This window comes from Ascaphus truei, chromosome 3, assembly GCF_040206685.1.
Source record: "Ascaphus truei isolate aAscTru1 chromosome 3, aAscTru1.hap1, whole genome shotgun sequence".
Classification (NCBI taxonomy): domain Eukaryota; kingdom Metazoa; phylum Chordata; class Amphibia; order Anura; family Ascaphidae; genus Ascaphus; species Ascaphus truei.
In genome coordinates this window covers 129,424,839-129,446,321 of record NC_134485.1, presented here as the reverse complement: position 1 = coordinate 129,446,321, position 21,483 = coordinate 129,424,839, and the positions used below count along the sequence as shown (strand labels likewise).

Below are 21,483 nucleotides of genomic sequence, written 5' to 3'. Positions count from 1 at the left end.
CTTTCATATTTTGTCATTTGTATTTTAGTTGTTTTCAACAGTCCTATTTGCATACAACTGTGTTTCTCTAAATATTTTGTGTACACTCCAGGGAAAAAAATTATTTTTTTGGAAACTTCTGGGTCTCAATTATTATTGTTGAGTGCTGGTAACAATTATAAATTAATTCAAAAAATAGCCTAAACAATTTAATAGACTTCCTTAACATAATGTAATCAATTTCAAAGCAATCCTTTGACTATTTCTGTTAATTTAGAAATTGAGATTTTATTTTATTTTCAACAAGGACATTGAAAGGGAAAATATTTCAATGTACTTGTTTATGAGCTTATGTTATGGCCCACACATGATCAAGTCAATTTGTAACGATGAAAGGCACCGTGCCAGTGCAAGGTCCCAATCAACACTCATTGACATTATCCAAAAGTCTTGGTTAAAGAAACTCCAAACACCTTAAACGCCAAAACACCTATTTTTACAAACTACATTACTACTTTAAAATATATTTAAAGAAGGCCCTGACTGCTTAATCTTTTCCTGGCGAAATAATTAAAATAGTATTTTGTTGCCCAAATTCCCAAGGAAATGAAAGATTGCGATTGGAACCAGGTTCATGTGCCTCAAATGTAGTTTTTACAACTAAGTCACCACATAGCCCATATCCTCCTTCTATGCATAGGATGGATTTTACAGCTAATGCTGAATCACGTGTTAAAAACTTTCATGTTAGTGGTTAAGACAGCATTCATTACGAGCAAGTCAACTCGGCTGTCAGACTCCTCTGGCCTCAACCTTATCATAGCACAGGGGTGAGCAAACTTTTTATGCCGAGCCCCCCTTTTCATCCATGAAATTTCTCGGTCCCCCTCTGCCTGATGTAATCAAAATCACATGACGCTAGCGCACGTGAGCTGGTTCAGCCAATGAGGGCGAACCAGCTTTGTGATGCTTCCGCCAGGTGTCTAAAATCTCCTGCAGCCAAGTTCACAAATCGCTTGGGCTGCAGGCGTGCGCGCAGGCAGTATACTAGTATTGGATCACTGTTTATTTTATTGTTTGCTGGCATCTGGTAATATGTTTTTTTCTGGTGCACAAAGGCAATCCATTTGAGGGGGCATCCATCCACCTCTTTGCTACCTCCCTTCCCTCTCACTCCCCCCCCCCCTTTTTCCCCTTCCCCTCCCTTTTTTCCTTCTCCCATTGGCTTTCCCCAGTGTCATCCACTCCTACCTACCAGTTTTATGTATTATTTATTTATTCCCGTTTTAAATGTTGCCCAGGGATCAGGGATCCCCATAACCAAACTCAAGGGGGGTACTAATGAATCTCCCCTGCTGATCAATACTCCCAAGTGACACCCCTGACCCAAAGAATAACCCTCAGTCCCCCAAAACTCACCCTCCTCCCAAGCCCCTCAATTCTGCCATCTCTGCCTGACCTTCATCCCTCCGTTTAGCTGGGGCGGGGGATCCTATGTTGATCTCTTCCTGGTCCTGCTGGAGCTCCCTGGGGATAGATGATCATCTCACACGCGCACTCTCTCACACGCGCACTCTCTCACACGCGCACAACTCATTACTCGGCATTCAGGAAGTCAAAGCCAGTGCTGCGTGAGCTGTGCAGCACAGCGCCACCTAATGGCTGCAGGAGAAATTGCAGCTATGACTGCTGTTCTCTCTGCTTCTCTGCAAAATCGCCCCCGCCGCCTGCATCCCCCTAAACAATCTTGCGCCCCCCAGTTTGCGCACCTCTGTCATAGCACATACAGTGCCGAGAAGAGATTTGTGAACCCCTTAGAATTTTCACATATTTCACAAATAAAATGTTATTAGATCTTAATCTAACTCATAATAGTAGATTAAGATAACCTTATCAAACAAATGACAAAAACATACTTTTTCATAATTTATCCACAAATGATTCAACATCCATGTGTGAAAAAGTATGTAATTAATTACCTGGTGGCACCACCCGGAGCAGCAATGACTTCAACTAAGCGTTTCCTATAACTGTTGGTCAGTCTCACGTCGGTTTTGAGGAATTTGAGCTCATTCCTCCTTACAGAACTGCTTGAACTCAGTGACACTTGAGGGTTTCCTTGCATGGAACGCTTAATTCAGGTCCTGCCACAGCATTTCGATGGGGTTTAGGTCCGGACTTTGAATAGGCCCTTCTAAAACACGTAATTGCTTCTTCAGCAGCCATGCTTTTGTAGATCTGCTTATATGTTTAGGATCATTGTCTTGCTGCATGATCCACTTTCGCTTCAGCTTACAGATGCCTGACAGTCTCCTATAGAATCCTCTGATACAAGGCTGAATTCATTATGGTATCAATGATGGCAAGCTGTCCAGGTCCGGAGGCAGCCGCGAACCATCAAACTAACACCACCATGCTTGGCGGTTGGGATCAGGTTCTTCTGTTCGAGCACAGTTTTGGGTTTTCGCCAAGCAGAATGTTTCTTATGAAAGCCAAAAAGGTCTACATTTGACTCGCCTGTCCAGAGAACATTATTCCAGAAGTATTGTGGATCATCTATGTGCTCTTTGGTGAACTTCAGATGGGCAGCAATGTTCTTTTTAGGGAGCAGTAGTTTCCTCCTGGCTATCCTTCCATAAACACCATTCTTGTTGTCTTTTTCTGATAGTCCTGGCTTAGAAATAGTGTCCAAAGTCATGCAGTAACTGCAAAGGCCAACAAGATCTTATCTTGCATTAAACAGCAATGGATGGAAGGAAAGTAAACATAGTGATGCCCCTTTATAAAGCATTAGTAAGACCACACCTTGAATATGGAGTACAATTTTGGGCACCAGTCCTTAGAAAATACATTATAGAACGAGAGTGCAGAGAAGAGCCATCAAATTAATAAAGGGGATGGATAATCTGATTTATGAGGTGCTAGCTAAATTAGGTTTATTTACATTAGAAAAGAGGCGTTTAAGAGGGGATATGATAACTATATACAAATATATTCACAGACAATACAAGAAGCTTTCAAAAGAACTATTCATCCCAAGGGAAGTACAAAGGACACTGTGTCATCCCTTAAGGTTGGAGGAAAGGAGATTTCACCAGCAACAAAAGAAAGGGTTACTCACAATAAGGGCCGTTAAAATGTGGAATTCATTACTCATGCAGACTGTGATGGCAGATACAATAGATCTCTTCAAAAAAAAAGCATTGGACATCTTTTTAGAAAGGAAAGGTATACAGAGATATACCAAATAAGTAAACATGGGAAGAACGTTGATCAAGGGATTAATCCGATGGCCAATATTTGGAGGCAGGAAGGCACTTATTTTTTCCCCTTATGAGATATAATTAGATGATATTTCACTGGGTTTTTTTGTTTGCCTTCCTCTGGATCAATATACTGACGTACAAATATAGGATAATGTATCCGTCATCTAAATTTAGCATAAGTTGAACTTGGACATACTGTATGTCTTTTTTCAACCTCATCTACAATGTAACGTCATATTATTTTTTTAACTAAAAACCTGTGAAGGTGTGAAAAAAGTCTGGAAAAGAAATGCATCGAGCAAGCTACAGTATTCAACAATAGTTCAAATCTGAAAATATACACTTACAGTCACATTGACATTTAAGTTTTTTTTTCATTTATTTTTATCTTGAAAGATCTGGGGGACAACTGTGATGCTCTCAAGATTCAGTGACTGCTCAGTTCCCAAAAAAATGGGGATTCGATGGACAAAGCATCCAATAGAACGCTGCAATGTCATCAGGTGGTGATGTGGCTTTATACTTGAGAAGTCTGTCATATTTCTGCTTTTTCGCCTAGTAGAAAAGAAGTAGAACCTGCTCAAAGTTCACTATACCCAATTGATAATCTTTAAAGATAGATAGTTTAGTGGAGTTATTTAATTCCAGCAGGTGCGAGATGGTGCACATTAGGTAAATGTATCTGATAGCAACTATGAAAAATAACCTACTTCATGCACAACATGCACTCAAGTGACGCATTGAAATGTTTAATTTAATTAAGATATAACTTTTATTATGTACAATTAATATACTAGCATACATTTCTTCCTCAGTTAACCAATTGTTAAAAAAGAAGTTATGGCTTCCTTCTGCAGCACTACTATTGCAATGGATTCTTCCCTGGTAAACAGAGGCAAAGATTGTGTTTAATACCTCTGCTTTGTCCTTATCTCCAATAATCTGCCTCCCCATCTCACACTGAAAGGGTCCTATATTTTTTCAAAAAAATTTTTTGTTATTAAAGGTACTTAAAGAACTTTTTTGGGTTGATCTTACTTTCTATTGCAATCCTTTTTTTATTATCTATTTTTGCCAATTTGACTGCCCCTTTGCAGTTTTTGTTACATTCCTTATCATTCTGATATGAAGCCTCCGTCCCTTCTGACTGCAAGAATCTAAAACGCCTGCCTCTTATTTTCCATTTCCTACCCCAACTGTTTATTCATAGATGGATAATGATTTTATTCAGGCAGCACAGAGATTCAGAGCTATGCTGCCATCTCACAAGTCTGCTCCTGGAAGTTTCCCATTTTAATCTTTGGGTGGGAGAAAAAGAATAAATATAATACAAAACAAATACTAGTCAAACCAGCACTCATCCAACATCTCATTTTAACAAATCATAAGGTGCTCTGGTCACGGCTATCTACTTCCCATGTCCTCAATGAACACATTGCAAAAAAGTTATTTGTGACTGGCATACCAGATAGAAAACACAAAAGTGTAAAGAACTCACTGATGCAGGAAAGGCCAGCTGTATTCAGATCTGTAGTATGGTCACAGCATAATTAAGACACTATATTGCAAGACAGCAGCAATGTTTTGGGGTGCCCAAAACTTTACTCAGGAGCATGCCACATAATTGCCTCCAACTCCCTTCAAAACAAACTGGGTGCTCAAAGTGATTTAATATGAAAAAAGACTGCACAGGCCACAAACTGTCATAAGAAATCCATTTGAATTTTGCCTCAAAACAAAGAGCATCTGTAGTCAATATACTTTGTGTATTTATTAATACCAATAGGTCTGTGATGAGGTCAACCTTGATGTAAATAAGTTGGTAATGTAAGGAAGAATACTTGCTGAACAGGTTTTTACATTTTACTCACCACAAATTTATAATAAATATAAATCTTGCCCCAGATCAAGGCATAAATATGGTCCGTTTAAACTTTTGTCACTGTCACGTGTGGCACACCTACGAGCACGTGACCTGCATATGGAACATGGGTAACACAGCTAGCTGGTCCACGTTTCACCTTTGCAAAGGTCCCTGAATCCAACCCAAAATACCATCTGTCACGAACAGCACACTTGTGAGCACGTGCCATAGATTTGCAACCAGAGTTAATACACACGGCTACTCTAGCCAGCTCACATTTCTCTTGTGCAAGGTACTTTCAATTTGTTAATATTAACCACTTACTAGATTGCAATTATATCGCTGCCACCATACAAGAAATATGCAAACCTATGTAATTATGTATCTGCCAGGGTCTCAGGTCCCTATTGAAAGAAAAACTGTGCACACAACACAAAAATCTGTTTAGCAAAAAGCGTCCAAAAATGAACTTTACAAGAAAAAGCGTGCAACCTGTTCAGAACCCAAAGCATCAATTATTCAAGTTTGGCTTTAGTGTATAAAAAAAAGACAGTGCTTAGATTACAGGAAAATTATTATAACACGAAAATACAGTTACAATAAATGCAGAACAGTTTCTTAAAATAAAAGAATACAAACAGAAATCCCTATACAGACCATACGTCATAGGTACAGTCCCAGAGAGGTCACTGGAGTACAAGAGAATTCACGTGTTCTGATCTCAAAACAAACCTCTGTTTTATTCTAATTTTCAAATTACCTTGGTGATAATTTTGTACTATTTCTTGCTCATTGAAACAACATAAGCCCAACCCAGTCATAAATCAGCTACTGGGTTGAGAGTTTTACGACTTAAGGGGGGGGAATTTTTTTTTTCCTTTGACGTTTAAAAAAAGGCTGACTGAATATAGAGACACAAGTTAATTTCCTGAATACCTAAACACAAGACATCGTCTCGGTTGCGGCTGTGCTCTCCACATGCTACATCTAATTTGACAGCCTAACAACTATTTTCACAGGATAAAAAGTTGTCTTTGGCACCCCTTAATCATGAGGAGTGTGGTAGGATTGTATCTCTCATTGCAATGATGCCAAATATGTACCTGTTATACAAAAGACAACACATGATATCCTTATTTTTAATAAAGTTCTCCAAGTAAGTGGTGACCTGTTTGTCACCTCTCTGTGATGCACAAGTAATAATTCAAGAATGTTACAGTTTTCTTTGAGGCCGACTGCCCGGGATTTGGCATTCGATAGCCTTCTAAACTACACACATTTCACTTTTAGTGAGCCATCAGCAATAGCCCTCTTTGTAGATCAACCCAGACAAGAAGGGTCTTGACATGTCAAACACAATATCTTGAATTTTTAAGACAAACTGTAACCACAATAGCCCCTGAAGCACCAGATTGATTAACATACTTAATATTACCCGCCATTTTTATTACAGTCCCCAAGAGGTTTAAAAAGGTGTTCAAATCACATGGTACAAATTATTTACCATGCTAACTTGTATGACAACTGCTTGCTAAATTAATTACTGCCAGTTAGCTAATCTGCTCTCTATTGGGAGAGAGACTTTATTTATTTTTTAACGAAATATTCTAAAGATTTGTGTAAGAGACCTGTAAAACAGTGTTTTCTGTTAATTTGTGATCAGCAGGCCACCATCCTATTTTGCACAGTTGTCACTCTTTAACCCCTGCCCCTCTACAAATGCTGCATGTCTTGTGCCCTCCCTACAAGAAGGGAACCACCATCCTTGGAGCCTCCTTGCATGTCACTTTTTAGGTTGACCACGCCTCTAGTCATTTGCCCTGGCAACCTACCAATACTCACAGTTTGAGATTGGTTTAGTCCTCTCCCCCTGCTTTATCTGCATTTTGTTATGCCCCTTAGTGTGTTCCTGACTAACACAAAAGTGTGCTCTTTCTTTTCCAACAAGCAGCCAAAGTGAGTAGACACTTCTTCCACTGCTCCCTCAGAAAAGGAAATCCTTTTTACCTTCCCCTCAGAAAAGCACTTCCCCATAGCAGAACACCTTTGACGAAATAATATTGCTGAAATGAAGATACTGTTGATATATTACTGAAATGGACTGGAGGGGTCTCTGGAGAAGGATTAAAAGTGATGTTCAGTTTCCATTTTGTAAAGTCAGTTAAGTCTAGTATCCATTTTGTGAGTAAGAATGTGTCTGGTGTGAATGAGAGATTTCGCTCCTAAGTTGATTTATGACTGTGCCTAAAGTAACGCCCACATTCTTGTGATAGTGTGTACCAGGTACCTATTCATAGCTGTTTTGAGGCCAGTTTTAACCAGGTTTAATGAGCTGTAAGATAATTTGTTTAAGAATTAAGCAGTGGTTAGTATAATCTGCCTAGTTACAGTTTTAGAAAGGAACCAAAAATGTATAAAGGTTGCTGCCTAAACACTCCCTGGCAGAGAGAGTCTTGTAGACTTTTAAATGAGTATGATGATACTGCACAATAAACAACTTATTATCAACTGAACCCCGTTTGTCAATTTGGAACATTGACACCTTCCTCTCATAGGTTATTCTCCTGACAAGAGAAATCTGCTAGCACAATCCACATATAGAACTTTTATATTTCTTTTAACTCCTCTCAATAAAGTTGAAGAAAATAGAAGGACTTTGTGTGCTTTAAAAGGGGACGAGTTATGCTACATTGATTTACTCACATGCTATATGAGCCTGGGTCCAGAATAGTGAAAAGGATACCTTGTGCTTTAGGATTCAGCACAGAAAGCTCCAGCTTCTACAGCCATACTGCTGGGAGGCAAGCTGCAGTAATACAGCTTTCTGGAAGATCAGATACTGCACTACAGCTCCAAACAGCTACACAGAGCAAACAGCTTTATACAGCTACACAGAGCAAACAGCTGTAAGAGCTATACAAAGCAAACAGCTTTATACAGCTACACAGATCCGTGCATTATACCCAGTGCTATCACTCTCCTATCCTAACAAAAAAGGATGGAACCGGGCGCTTCTATCTATAAAGTTACTTAAGTGACTTAATGGTGATAATAACCAAAAAAAGTGTGAACATATATAAAAAAAAATATATATATAAATAAACATACGTGGATATTTAACCTACACCAAAAAGTGATTAGTGTAATAATATAAGTGAAATACAGGTATAAATAAACAAATACAGCAGCTCTACACCCTTGTAATGAACTGTCCAGGTCCAATAGAGTCACGCGTTGTCTTCCAGGTAAGGGGAGCGCTGTAGTTCTCAAGGTGATAAGTGAAAAATAAGAAAATATACAGATAATAGCGCAGATGGTAATAACATTATTGATATTCAAAAAATGTCTATCAGTATCACTCATAGATTTCTTCAGATAAAAACAAGCATATCAGAGATCCAAGAGAGACTGGTGTGTTCCCACAGACGCATTTGAAACACTTCGCTGCTTAGTACATAGCAGCTTCAGTGGAAAAAACGCAATACATAACAAATGAATGATAAACACGAATCACTAATACTAATACAATAAAATGTGTCTAATAACCCTAATACAAATATATTATTTATTAATAAATATAAAATGAATTTAAAATTACGCAGATGAGGGTATCAAAAAGGTGAGGAAGAGAAGAGGATGACAACTATTATGCAAAGGCAAAACCAAACAACATCTAAAATACATCATTTAAAACTGTGCATAAATGTATAATTAATAAAGAGACATATAATCAAAACATATAATAAAATATATGCGCAGAAAGAAACCATGAAAGACAAAATTACATAAAATGTTGTTATATTAAAATGTTGTTATATCCTGCCTGAGTCCACCCTCTGCCCAGCTACACAGTGAGATACAGCCATCACACCTAGCCCCTGAGCTACGTCGCCATGGCTAAGGCTACTAAGGGCCACGCCATCGGACATCCGGCAGGACACGGGTCAGAGCCGCTGCAGGACACCGACCGGCACCATCCAAGACAATCGTCCATCGCTGACGCAGGTAACAGACTGCACGCCACACGCACTGGCTAAAGGCCTTCATACACCTGCAGCATGGCAGAACTCAGACCCTAACCAGATACCACGCAGGAGAGTGACAACTCAGACGCTGAGATCACTACACAACTGCAACACACACGAGAAGGTGCCAGGCCTAAGTGGACAGTTACACTAACAAAAGGCACATGAAAAGTACGGAACAGACATTGACGCACACCGCGACAAGTTAGAGAAGGCCTGGGAAAGTACTGAACTTGAAATGTGTAATGCCACAAATATTAGCGATCAAGAAAAGCAGATTAAGCAAGTTATAACTCAGATTAAGTCATGCCACAGACGTTACATAGCGTTGTCACGGGCATAGTTCACCTATCTGACAAGGACTAATACGGAAGACAGCCTACGAGAACACGACCTACAAAAAACGATTGATCTGGAACGTGACGGTATCGTGCAGACTGCCATCACGGAAGCACAAGGTGAGAGAAAGGAACTCTTGCTGTAGACCGCATCACAGCGTTCCAGTATATCCAGGCATTCATTAAGGTCAGTAGCCCAGACGACAAAAGATGATGAGTCAACTTCACTAAGGGAAGAAAACAACCTCCTGAAGGTGATAGACAAAGAGATCGCCTAAAATAAGAAAAACAAATCAGACAATCTTCCTGCGAGCAATGGCACATCTCAGGCTTGGTGGCAAAGCAGCCAGCTGTCACGGCTGGCACCTACGCAAAGGTTGCATACTGTCAAAGTTACAGAGGAAAAAAAGACTGTTCTCTGACACGTTCAAAAAGAAACAGTTGCAGAGACTTTGACAAAGAGACATTGTGGATCACCCAGCCATCCTGGACTGGTGCACCTACCCGGCATCCCTTGCCAAAGGGACTTTGGAGCCAGTGGTACCGCCGGCACAACATTGTTATGTGAACATGGACTTGATACATTGTTGTTGTATTTTATATGTTCCACATACCACTATATCTGACATATACATGTACTGTATCTACTGATACCAGACAGGGAGTGTCCTGGAACAGGATTGTTTATTTCACTGTATTTTTCCTGCTCTCAGGCTGCCAGCCCTCCCCAGGTAAAGTTACATGTTTCTCCCTGCTCTAAAGCAGCCAGAGCTGTGTATATTGCAACATTATTGTTACAAGTAATCCCCTTTTACACAGCCTCTAGTCAGTTGCCCTGGCAACCTCCCAATGCTTACAGTTGAGATTGGTTTAGTCCTCTCTCCTGCCTTATCTACATATTGCTATGCCCCTTAGCCTGTTCCTGTCTAACAGGAAAGTGTGGTCTTTCCAACAAGCAGCCAAAGTGAGTAGACACTTCTTCCACTGCTCCCTCAGAAAAGGAAATCCTTTTTACCTTCCCCTCAGAGAAGCACTTCCCCCATAGCAGAACACCTTCCTCTCATAAGGTATTCTCCTCACAAGTGACATCTGCTAGCACAATCCATATATACAACTTGTATATTTCTATTAACTCCTCTCAATAAAGTTGAAGAAAATAGAAGGACTTTGTGTGCTTTAAAAAGGGAACGAGTGAAGCTACATGGACTTACCCACATGCTACATATGAACCTGGGTCCAGAATAAGGTCAGTTAATGGATAGTTCAATACCCATAGAAGCCAGGAATTTAATCAACTAAGTTTGTCAAGTCCTAAACAAAAAGGTGTGGTTACTGAAACAAAGAAACTCAGCTAAATCTGAAAGCTTACTTAGTTGAAACAGGGCCTAATTTGTTTAGAATGTTTATACCACTGGTGGAATCTTTCCATGGCAACCATCTTTGACTACCACTTAGCTGGGATGACAGAATACAATTGTGTACAGAATAGAAATGTCCCTTTTCAATAGCAAATCTCACTAACAGTGAGAAATGTAGCAGCATTGATGCACGTTTACTGTCTGAAGTGTTTTGCACTAAGGTGCAGCTGAAACGCTGCAGTTATTTAAATTCGTAAATTTAGATAACTACGTACAACCCCTCAGTTAACTACCTCAGACTAACTTCTTGTTGCTGAGGCGGGGGCCTGAGTTCTGTCTCGCCGTTTTGGCTGCAGATATTTACCGACTGAGCATGTGGCCTTAGGTCAGACAACAGGATTCAACACATTGGTATGTATAACAAAATAACTATAGATCAAGAATGATCAAGGCACTAATGTGTGATCTCTAAATATATGCAATACTATATTTAATGTGAATATTCTGCAGCCTGATATAAGTTTGAAATCTCACACCCCCACAAAAAGTGCTAGAAGAAAAGGGAAGACACCCTGGCACCTGAATATATTACTGATGATAACTAGAAGCACTGATGGTATACCAAGTTTCCCACAGAATAAGCAGTAATAAAAATAAAATACAATTTATTTAAAAAAAAGAAAGAAAAATACAATACAATAAAATGGATCCCTATATGGGAATCTACCATACGGATAGTCCTATGTCTTGATTAAGCTTAATCAAGCCGCATAGCACATACACAGAATTAAAAACATACATCAAATATAACCAATACATGAACTATAGCAAATATGATGAAATAACCACTATGATGATTCCGACTGGTTTATATGCCAATGTCCTGATCTCCAGTGAATATAGATTTGTATGCTGTATCTCAATTAAAAGCTTTATAGTATCTGATCCCCTCTGATTTGAGGAAGTCTTATATGAAAAAACATATACACATTTAACTTATATAGATATTGATCTATAGATAGAGATATCTAAAGATATATCTATAAAGCGAGATCAATATCTATAAATTGAGATCGATATCTATAGAGAGTGTTTGCCGCATGATACCCAGAGCTCTGATTCTCGGCGTGTGGCTGTGTTTTTACGGCTACCATAGTAGTACCAGGTAGCGCTGTAACCCTTTGGACTGAAACAGAAGATCCAGACTCGGGACTGAGGATTTAAGACCCGTGTGCACACACCGAGGGAACCGGACTTTGTATATCCAGGAATCAACTGTGACGCGTGCCAATTGATGTGGAAGCCCAGGTGTATTGACGGCCATATGTGTTGCGCTATGTGGTAACATGTCCATAACATGTACTGCCTGATTTATCTAGCTCTATGTACAAGCAATACTTGCCTTCTTTACAATTAGCCCAATAGAATTTTTAATACACTATGAGTTGTGCGCTGTTTCTTTTTTCTTTCTACTAGCTTTTGGGATGCTGGGCCATCCCTACTGAACAGCTGCAGACTCGTGTGTTGCTCCTATTGGAAGGTTACATGTGTATTCATTTTTTCACTTCTATCTACAACATTGACATTTTTAGACAATAAGATCACGTTGATTTGTTCACTATATCACTTTTAGGGTATTGACCCCATTTGGTTTATCACCAATTGATATTTTATCAACAGTATACATCATTTCTTTTATATCACTTACAATTAGGTGCACATTTATTTCTTGTTATATTGTCATTGTGTTACATATTAAAATGTAATTGTGCGGAAATATATCCATACACCTGTTTTTAGTTACAATGCAGGCTGCTTCACAACTCATGACTACAGGAGAGGAAACTTATACCATAAAATAAAACCCCTATAGACGTATGGAGTATTGAAAAGAATTTTGTATCTCTTTAAAAAGAAGAAAACATTTTTTGTAGATATACAAGAAAATGTCTTGTACGTTTTTGTACATGTCAATTAGTATTCAGTGCTAAATAAATAGAATATGCAGGTGCAGTTTGCCAAAAGTATTGCCCAGTGGACATTGTGAAATGTGAGCTACTGTATACATCAAGGAAAGTTCATCATACATGCAACCCACCTCAGCCCTTGCAGAGTTTTAAATCGCCTTCCTTAGAGAACAGAGCTCCAAAAAGAAGCATCTGATTCTTTGTATATTACAGATGCTCATGTATGCAAGGTTGAGAATTAAGCTCAGGTTGTCAAGATAGGTTAAGTCTTGTCATCTCAAAAGGGCTACAAATCCCGGTATGCTTTCTGAAACCTGTTCTGGTTTGATGGGCATATGTTTTTGCAGAAGTGTGGCACCGCAATGGGGACCAGATTTGCTCCGAGCTATGCCAATATCTTTATGTCACACTGGGAGGATCAGAACATCTGGGCTGGCAACCCTTTTGGAGCAAATCTGGTCCTGTGGAAGAGATACATCGATGATGTGCTCATCATCTGGGAGGGAAACAATGAAGACCTCGACCTCTTTCTAAATCACATAAACAATAATGATGTCAATCTTGTTTTCACATCTGAGAGGAGTATTGATAGCATCAACTTCCTTGATTTAACGATATATATTGAAGACAACACCATTAAGACAAAAACTTTTTTCAAGGAGGTTGATGCTAACAATTTTCTCTTAAACAGTAGTTGCCACCATCAGAAATGGCTTAATAATATACCTTATGGGCAATTTCGACGCATTAGGCGAAATTGCTCTGACATGGAGATATTCAAAGAGCAGGCCGGTATTCTGAAAACTAAATTTGAAGAGAGGCACTACAGGTCAGAGATAATTGAAAATGCTCTATCCAGAGCGTCAGAACTTAGTAACGACCAATTGTTGGTACCTAAGCAAAAGAAAGAGAAATCAGATTATGTAGTGCCCTTTGTTACCAAGTTCAATGATGAAGCTAACAACATAAAAAGAATTTAAAAAAAACACTGGCATGTTCTGTGCAAAGACACAGTTTTAGGAGAACACTTACCGGAGGCACCTAGAGTCATTTTTAAGAAAGCTAACAATATTAAGAACAAACTAGTGCCCAGTGCATTCAGAAAAGAGGAAAAAAACTCAGACAGAAAGTTGGCTACCAAAACCTATAGGTTTTTTTAAATGTTTTGATTGCAAAGCCTGTAAACAGGCGGATAAAGAGACACTAAATTTCAGTTCCAACGTTACGAAGGAGGTTTTTAAAACTAAACACTTTATAACTGCAGGACCTCTTTCGTGGTGTATCTGCTTGAATGCCCGTGTGGACTCCAGTATGTGGGCCGGACCTCAAGAAGTCTTAGGGTCCGCATACTGGAGCACATAGGCAACATTAGAAGAGGCCTCACAACTCACAGTGTACCAGTCCACTTCAGTTTGGCCCATGGGGGGGACCCATCGGGCCTGCACTATAGGGGAATAGAACTGGTTGCGGAGAATTGGAGAGGTGGTGATAGACTCAGGCGTTTAAGACAGCGAGAAACGTTCTGGATCTATCAACTTAAAACTCTAACACCAAACGGCCTAAATGAATATTTGGATATCCCAGCGTTTTTATAAATATGTTTATAACTATTAGAGTTCTATTTAACCCTAATATACTTTGTCCAAAAATTCCACTGGGTACTAATACTAACGCTTGTTTTTATTCCCCTTCCCCCTTCCCCCATCCCCCATCCCCCACCACCCCTTCCTTCCCCCGTCCCTCCCCCCGTTCCTCCTCTCTTTCTCCAATCCAATCCCTCTCCGCGTTTTTCCCCTTTTATATTGAGGTAACATTTTAATGCTTTGACATCTAATTATTTATATGTAAACCCCTGTCATTTTATTGTGATCCTATGAGGAATTTTAAAGTTAAATAAAACTCCACTATCAGCTAAGACATGCGTAGAGAGGTAGAGATTGAATCTCAATTATTGTCTCAAATACCATCTTTTTTAAATAAACTATGTGTGTGTTTTTATAGCGATTTGTATAAAGATTGTTGTTTTTAGACTTCAGTGTATAAACCTAATGACTGCATATTGTGAATAAGTATGTTAGATGATATAGATTGTTAACAGGTGCTAGTACCATTTTTTAACTTATTACAAACATAGACCATAAGGTTATTTTAGAACACTTAAGACACCTACTAACAAAAGGGTGCACAAAATGAAAATGAGCAAGTTTATTTTTATAATTGCAATGTGTTACGGAACACACTAAGGAGTTTATCATTTATATGGAGAGTAAGGCACTTATTGCAAGCATTTGTAATCAACCAACAAATCCTTCCCGCTATTTAATTAATTAGCAATGAGGGTCTATATAAGCTCATCAGACCCTCTTTACGTCATTGAATGAGCCTGAGGAAGCCGTCCAATCGGCGAAACGTGTTGCTCTAATTCGGTGAAGACTTTTGGACCATTGGGGCTTCCGTAGCTGGGAGAAGCAGTTGTAGACACAGCCGCGCCAGGAACTGCCATCTATTCCGACTCCGGACGCGGAGGAGAGAGCGGCCGGGGACTACTGCAAACCACAGCCACGGGAGCACGCCGGAACATTGATATTCTATGTGAGTGCATTTGTTGTGGATCTTATCTAATGTGTATTAAACTTTCACGTTTTTAAGAGCATTGCTGATCCCAATATGTTATTTTGCCTCACCCACGCCCCTAACTGAAACAGGGAGGGGAGAAGCCCAGAACGGGAGAACTGAGAGAGAGACCCGCATTTAACCCCCTGCCTGCCAGCAGCAGCGTGCACAGCCCCCCCGGGATTATCTCTGACGGGGAACCTAGGTGTATACCATAAAGACATCTGCCCTACGCCTTTACTCACACTGGGCCGTGTGAGTATTTGTTTATATTGTGAATTACCACGACCCCTCCTGCACCCAATTGCAGAAGGGTTACCATCCATCCCAAAGATATCATCTTTGGATTGTGTTTACACACGGCCGTGTAAGCATCTATTATATAGCTCACCTCTACCTATAGATTCTTCACCATCCCACCCCCCTTTACTGGGCTTAATATATGTTAAACTGATTGTCCACATTTGTTTATCTGTGCATCTATTCATCCCTCGCTCCCCCTACTCTGTTTTGTCTCTACGTTTCCATAAGGGCTTTGGATCATCCCTTTATCATTGGTAGAAGCAGAAGGGATCGCAGGAACACCTCCACACCAATAGAAAATAACCATATATATTGGTTTCACCGCTCTTCCGTAAATCTGTCACTAAAGGTAAGCGCCTGGTTCCTCCATACTGTATGCTTTCTGAAAGCATGTAAAAATAATAATAAAGCTGTACTAAATAAATATAAAATCAACCTGCCCCACTGACATAGGTTCAATTCATGACTTTATGCGCCATCAGTACTCGTGTCCACTCCTAGCACCAATAGTGTAATCTGGCCCTTAGTAGGAATTCCCCTGCTCAGCAGAGTGAGCAAGGAAATCCCAGTTTTAGCTAAACTTACTATAACTAATGTGGATATGTGGATATGCAGTATCCAATACAGAAGATCGCATTTCCAAGGAATGTAGAAAAAAAAACAAGCTGCTTGATCAATGGCCAGCAAGCGATGAGATTTTGCAATACTTGGCTACCCTTTCTTGTAACCGGAGTCTTTTGTCAGCATCAAAGATAGAAAAATGTTCCAATAGTGAACTGGATCAATTCAACATACAGTATTGCAAACCCTGCTTTACTTCCTGTATCTTCACAAAAGTTCCTGAATTTACTAGGCGATGACGATACTACTACTTTTTCACATTCAAATCCAATTGTTACGTAGAAAGAAACATTTACTTGTACTAAAAAGGTTCTCTTCCTTTAAATTCTTACAGTTTTCATTAAGTATAAACCTTTCAGACGAGAGTTCTATAGCTTAACAGAATTCCTGAATTGAGCCACAGTACCCTTATGGTGGTTTAACAGCCCTTAAACAGTTAAGTTCAGAGATGTATAATCATCTTGTTACATTGTTGATGTTACTGAACTCCTTCTCTCATTACTCGGACTCACTTCAGAGACCACATCCGCCAAATATGCAGGACTGGCATTGTTAAATCGCAGTTGTCGTTTCCCTGTAATTAAGAAACGCCTATTTAATGTTCACTAAAAGTCCCCGACATGAGAAAAGTTCAACACAAGCTTATTAATGTTAATGCCAAAGCAACAAGATTTCAAACCATATTCTCAAATATTTCTGAAGCCATAACCTGAACATAATGTTGGTCTCTGTTGTGCTAAATGGGCTAATGGGAATTTAAATAGAGCTGGAGTAATGTAGAAACAATGTAATTCAAACTGGATACTGTATCGCAGCCTTTTGGAAACCAGCAGCCCCCAATTCAAATTTTGTCAAGGTTTAGAAGATATTATAGTTTAAAAAGATAACATATCTCTTGAACAATACACTAAATAAATTCCACATCATTTGGGACCCAGGTGCTAAATATTGATGCCCCATCCTTAACAGAGATGTATTTCTACTACATAAATGTTGATCTTCTACTTGCATCTTTCATATGGGTTTAACAATGACAACAGCCTTTTTCAAACTGATGTATAACAAGTTAGCATATTAGCTACTTCTTTTGGGCAACCAATGTTCCCCTTATAACCCCGCGTTTTGCTTTCTGTATCCCTTCCCCTACAATATTATAAAAAAATAATGAAGTGAAAGAGAAAATGCACAATTAAATGACTAAATTCTTACATACAATGCTAAGCAGCTCTCATATCAAACAAAGCTGTAAATGTGATGTAAAACGAATATCAGTTTAATATATAGACGGCAACGCTTTTGCCCTTTGCTTTGGCGTCTGCATTCAATTTGTTTTTTTAAATGCGATATATGTATTATATATACATACACACATACATACGTACACACGTTTGTTTTGTTTGTTTACACTGAAAAGGTTGAAAAAATGTTGCCACTTTATTAGTCATATGTTGTTGACCAAAGTAACTGCACCCCAAATCACTAACGCAAAAAAAAGGCAAAATAGGAGCGATAGAGGCACAAATATTTTAGTGCAATTTTAGGCACAAATTCAAAATACCTCAATTGAGCACAAATTTAACATCAAAGCAGCTATTTTTGGAGCAAGCTAACTGGAGCCCCAATATGTAATTATAATTGGAGATGGGCAGAATCAGTGACAGTGACCCCCAACATTTTTTTTTTTAATACTAGACAGTCAAAACATGATGGTAAGCATTAGGAAGGGATGCATGGAGTGATTTCCATTATTAAAACTACACATTTTTATTTATCTACCTTAAAAGGAAATCTATATTAATCATGGAGTGGAAGGGAATACAGTATTACTTTATTTATGAACCTAAACTTTAAAAAATAAATTGGTATAAAAGTATGCCATTCCTAGTACTCTTCCCTTTTTACCAAACATAACAAAGGGGTTCCAAGTTCTTTGCATCTACAGTAAAACAGAATGATACTCTCTTGAAATTGAGCATAGGACCACAGCTTTTCAAAATAGCACTTAACTCAATGCTACTCCCACAAAGGCATTAAGGCAGAGAGGTACACAGGTACTGTACACAAGCAAGGGGGGTGGAGGGGGAGAGAACTGAGGCAGGGGGAGAAGAGCAAAATGAATATGGCTCAGAGGCCTCTCTATCTTCTGATCTCCCCCTTCTAATGATACGACTGCCACTCGCAAAAAGTGCAGTAGAGCAACAGCAAGCACTCGTCATCTATTTTGGGTTGGCGTGGGAATCCCAACACGCATTTCCCCCAGTACCTCCCCCATCCCTTCCCCTGCAAAGCAAGTGCGGCAATTCCCCCAAGTACAAGAGACGCAAATCTACCCACCGGGATCTCGCAGCAGCGGACAACCAGCTGGAGGATGAGGACAGCTTGCACCAGCTCCTGGAGAAGTGCTGCCCGGATCAGGGGCTAAGGAAACCCCCTGTTGCAGTTTGTTTTGGGGGGGGGGTCCTGATTCAAACTGCTCCTAGTGGTGGCAACTTATATTTTCGCATTACTTGCTTCAATAAACACTTGGAAAAGAAGTGCATGACATCGTCACCGATTTATTTTGAAAATCATCGAGACGTGCAACGTTTCGTGCTACACGGAGACCTTTGTCACGCATTGTGCTACCATCACAAGTTCACTGACACACACAACACGCAGTATGGAGTCAACACCCATGTGTTAGTGACATCACCTAATGGCTACGGAGTGTCCCTCAGGCCAAAAAACCAACAAAGTAGCAATACATTCAAACAGTGCCACCTAGAGGGGAGAAATATAATTCTTTCAATACTACATCCTGAATAGTAATCACAAAAAAAAACTTAAAAGCAAAGGGACACAATACAGGTAAGTGTAAGGTAAAAAAAAAAAAAAAAAAAGTGTTGCAACGTATATCTAAATTAGCAACATAATAGCGTATTGTATATAAAAACATATATAAATACAATTGTTTATTAAACTTGTCAACATGTCATTAATATATGTAGTATTTTGAAATATAAATAACTTAATTTATCTATTGTACACTGGGATAGTAAAATTATAAATACATTGTATCACAAATCTATATAATTCATCATAGCTGCGATAATGCATAATATAACAAATACCAACAGAGTATACATTCAGCAAACAAATATAAAATATACAAATCTATCGCAAGCAGTGATTAAAGCAAATATGACCAGGACAAAAAATTGTAGAACCCTCAAGCCAGAAAGTACGAGAGATCCTGCTCTTCGTTCATGGCAAATGGCACAAGGCTTCTCAATCTGTGTACCCACAGACACTCCTTCCTTTTAACCAATCTTGGATGGTCACCCTTTATACAGGGGTACGTCAGCCACTATTTAGAAATTCAGCTTACTAAAGCCACGATTATACAAGACATTGCATGCACAGTTAAAGATAATATATATTATAGGCGTATGTAACAGTTACAGACCAGATTAAAATGTGAGACAGCCTTAGGCTGCGTCCATAGAAGGACAAGCAGCGCTGAGCCGCGCAGAGCCCCGGCATCCTCAATGAGGATGTCTTTAGAGGGGGCTCACGCGAGCGTCCGCAGGCGTGCTCAGGAGTTGGATTTTTCAGCCGACAGCCAAAGCTCCGCCTCCTGATCGCACCCGCTGACTCACCTGCATGTGCATGAAATCGCACAGGCTTCAGCAGGCGAGCCTCAGCGTCAGCGCAGTTCAGCACTGCTCCCATCTCTATGGACGCAGCCTAAGTTTTGAAAGAACTTAAACTGGTGGTGGATGTGAGAGTCTCCGGTAGATTGTTCCAGTTTTGGGGTGCACGGTAAGAGAAGGAGGAACGGCCGGATAATTTGCTGAACCTTGGGACAATGAGCAGTCTTTTGGAGTCAGATCTCAGATGATAAGTGCTGCATGTGGTAGGGGTGAGGAGCTTGTTCAGATAGATGGGTAGCTTTCCCATAAAGTATTTGAAGGCAAGACAGGAAAGGTGAACTTTGCGCCTAGACTTGAGTGATGACCAATCTAGTTCTTTGAGCATTTCGCAGTGATGTGTGTTGTAGTTGCATTGGAGAACAAAACGACAAATTGAATTGTAGAGGGTGTCAAGTTTGCTAAGGTGGGTTTGGGGTGCCGAGCTGTATACTATATCTCCATAGTCGATACTTGACATTAGCATCTGCTGTGCTATACGCTTTCTGACCAGCAGACTTAGAGTGGCAGCAACGGTGTGCGCGCGCACGCGCGAACAACAGACCACTTCTCTATGGGGCCACCTATAGAGTGTGCGACTGCCCGTGCGAGTCTCGAGAAGACATACAATTTTGTGTTTGTCGCGCAGCGGCAGGGTCACGTGCGCGGTTCAACCATTGAGAGTGAACTGTTCACGTGACATCATGGCCACGCCTCTTGGACACCTCAGTGCAGGTTTCACGTGAGCAACAGGCGCAAGTGACGTCATGCCCTCCGTCGCGCAGCCACTATAATTGCGGCCTAACATTACGTTCCGCAGCTTTAAAATGTCTTGCTGCTTGAGAATCTTTAGATGCTTTAGTACCCATAGAAATTCCCCGAATTGCTGATTTATGTCCCCCTATTTGTTCCTTCTACTTGTGAAGTCTGGCAAATAGGAAAAAAACTCTGGCGCATAAACCCAATTATCTCTAACGAATGCAGAGCCTACTGGGCCAAGGTGCCTAAGGCTGCGCTTATAGTGCCGGCGACGCGACGTCGCTTCAAAACAAATGCATTGACTCTGTAGCATGCGCTTATAGTAGGCGCGACGGCGACGGAGCGACGTGAATCTCTGTTGTCAGTAGAATTTGATTTTTACAGAGACGGTCTCATCATGTAACCAATCAGATAGCTTCTGATGCAGGGAGAGGGGGAATGTGTTTGTGTGTGAGTGCAGGGAGAGGGGGGATGTGTGGTTGTGTGTGTGTGGGGGGGGGGGCTTGATTGTGTGTTTGTGTGTGTGTGATTGTGGGATTGTGTGTGATTGTGGGATTGTGTGTGTGTGTGGGATTGTGTGTGTGTGGGATTGTGTGTATGTGATTGTGGGATTGTGTGTGTGTGTGTGTGATTGTGGGATTGTGTGTGTGGGATTGTGCGTGTGTGATTGTGTGTGTGGGTGTGGCAGGGGGGATTGTGTGTGTGTGTGTGATTGTGTGATT

General features: G+C 40.1%; 1 protein-coding gene across 2 annotated transcripts in view; it reads right to left on the bottom strand.

Annotated features, from left to right (window-relative positions):
* CUEDC1 (CUE domain containing 1) overlaps positions 1-19,014 on the bottom strand; it is a 128,162-nt gene extending 109,148 nt beyond the window's left edge. For both annotated transcript variants that reach the window (XM_075589539.1, XM_075589541.1), the window contains exon 1: positions 18,669-19,014. The gene's annotated coding sequence lies outside the window, so the exon portion shown is untranslated. The remainder of the gene's footprint in view (positions 1-18,668) is intronic.
* Between the last annotated feature and the right edge of the window lie 2,469 nt (positions 19,015-21,483).